The sequence below is a fragment of the Gossypium hirsutum genome, chromosome D09 (genome assembly GCF_007990345.1).
Source record: "Gossypium hirsutum isolate 1008001.06 chromosome D09, Gossypium_hirsutum_v2.1, whole genome shotgun sequence".
NCBI classification, from domain to species: Eukaryota; Viridiplantae; Streptophyta; class Magnoliopsida; order Malvales; family Malvaceae; genus Gossypium; species Gossypium hirsutum.
In genome coordinates, this window is record NC_053445.1 from 11,198,370 (window position 1) to 11,200,988 (window position 2,619).

Here is a 2,619-nt window from a genome sequence, read left to right on the forward strand (position 1 = left end):
ATTGCAGGTCATACATCATACGCTATGGCATGTTTTTTGCTACCAAAATTATTTTTTGGGGAAATTGAAAGTTTAATGGCGAGGTTTTAGTGACAGAAATGGTATAGAAGGAGGGGGATACATTAGAGTGAATGGAAGCATATGTGTCAGTTGAAAGAAGAAGGGGACATGGGTCTTCGAAGTATAGCTAATTTTAATGTTGCATTATTGGTGAAACAATGACAGAGGCTCATTCAATCCCTGAATTCGTTAATTATCATGTTCTTAAAGCTAAATATTTTCCTAATACCGTTTTCATTAATGCAGGTTTAGGTAATATGCCTTCTTATACGTGGAAAAGAATTTGGTCTGCAAAGGGAGCTCTGTGCAAAGGGCTTTGTTGGAGGGTAGGCTTGGGCACAAAAATTTCAATTAATGAGGACACTTAGGTCCTAGAGCCTAATAACTATAGATTATCTTGTTATATTCCTTGCATGTAAAATTTGATAGTGGTAGATCTTATAAATGTTGATACTAGAACATGGAAAAAGGAGTTAGTAGTTAATACCTTCCCGGAAGTGGACGCGGCTAGGATCTTTCATATTCCTTTAGCGATGGAAGTTCACGATGATCCGATTGTATGGCATGGTGAGCCCTCGGAGGAATTTTCGGCACATAGTGCCTATAAACTATTACAAAATTTTCCCTGTAATCCTAATGCTTATGCTTTACAGACCAACTACAAGAACTTCTACAAACAAATTTGGAGCCTAAACCCCCCTTCTAGAATTAAAATTACACTATGGAGGATTTCTTGGAACTTTTTACCTACTCTAGCACATATGCAAGTTAGGAAACTGGTATTTATTGTAACTTGTCCCCAATGTGGAAGAGGCACTAAGAATTTGGACCACTTATTTCGATTCGGCTGAAGTCTGGTTAGAATTGGGATTATCGTTTTTTTGTGAATAAACCAGAAATGGATTTCTTTGGGTGGCTCACCTGGGTATTTAGAGTATGCTTGAATCAGTAGAGGCGAGTAGTTTGTGTTGTACTTTAGGCCATCTAGAGTGATAGAAATGCCAGATTTCATGATCAAAAAATTTATTATTGGTTAGGATATTGCTCAATTCATTACCCATTATTGTACTAAACTAGAGGGAGTAGATAAAAGGAGAGTTAAACAAGGATTAACAGAGGTGAAATGGAGTGGTCCTTCTGGGTCAGTCAATAAAGTTAATTTCGATAGAGCGTACGACTGCTGTCGTTTTAAGTCGGCATCGAGGATAGTTGTGTAAAATGTCGAGGGACATGTATTGCTCTCTTATTCGGAGATTCACGAGGGGGTCTCTTCATGTTTTTTCTACCGAAGCCTTCGCATGTGTCCGGAAAACTCAAACGGGTTTGGAAAGGGGGTGGTCGGAGGTAATAATGGAAGGCGATGCATTAGAAATTATAAAGAAATGTCAATTCCAAGGAATAGATAAGTCACAGATTGGAGTGCATATACGAGATATTCAGATGTTAGCAGATAGAGATCAACACATCGATTTCAAATATACACCCAGATCGGCTAATGGCTTATCCCATATTTTAGCTACGAAAACTTTAAAGCGAGGCAAGATAGTTTACCATGTGCGGGGGGGAGTCCCTGCTTATGTGGAGTGGAAGATGACCATGGAAAGGGAGCAGGAACCAGACTAAGGTACTCCGATGCGACGAGGGAGAAGGGGGAGAGTGGGGAACACTGTTGATAAAAATGTTTTGTCTAACACGCTTCTTTCAGGATGGGAACCGTCAACAAAGTGAAATGACTACAAATAGTTGGGGCGGTGCCAAAAGCTTCTAATTGGGCAAATTGTTGGTGGCATTTACTCTAGATTGTTCTTTTATTGGACCTTTAATTTTGTTTGGGCCTTCGATTTTGGTTTGTTTTGTCTTTCTGTTTACACTTTTGGTTTCTTTGGTTTCGGTTTGCTTAGTTTTGGTTCTGGTCCTTTGTTTTGGTTGTTATGTTTTATTATTAATAATAAGTCCAATCTGAATTTCTTTAAAAAAAAATCAAGTTTTATGTTTCTTTTCGATAATAAATTATTAATTTAAAATAAAAAATAATTACAATTGTAATTACAATTACAACTATTTTATTGATAATTTATATATATTATCATGTAACTAAAATCTAGACCTATATTAAATTACACATACTACCATTTAATTAGTGTGTAAAAAATCATTTAATTATGGTTTTGATTAAAGCTAAAATTTTGCATTTCTTAACGAAAAAATATATTATTTTCATTATTATTCATTATTATTTGATATGCTTAATTATTTTTATTTGATGTTTGATACTTTTATTTTTATTCTACTAATACCTACTTACATAATTGTTAATGCTTCTTTAATATAATGTTTTGTCTAATAATTAATATTTATTAATACTTTTATTTGATTTTAATAATACTTACTTATACAATTAAAGTATCAAATAATATCATTTTTTTGGTAAACTATTAAAATAGTCACTTTTGTTTGTTTCAGGTTACATTTTAGTCACTTATGTTTGAAATGTTACGTTTTAACCACTTATGTTATCATGTTGTAACATTTTAGTCACTGAGCCGTTAATTGTTGTTA

General features: G+C 34.1%; 1 long non-coding RNA gene across 1 annotated transcript; it reads right to left on the reverse strand.

Annotated features, from left to right (window-relative positions):
• Positions 1 to 405: 405 nt before the first annotated feature.
• Positions 406 to 1,980, reverse strand: LOC121221173 (uncharacterized). The gene is made up of 2 exons (XR_005918669.1): positions 1,612 to 1,980; positions 406 to 1,044 (listed from the first exon to the last, which is right to left on the reverse strand). It is a non-coding gene; the product is annotated as an uncharacterized lncRNA (long non-coding RNA).
• Between the last annotated feature and the right edge of the window lie 639 nt (positions 1,981 to 2,619).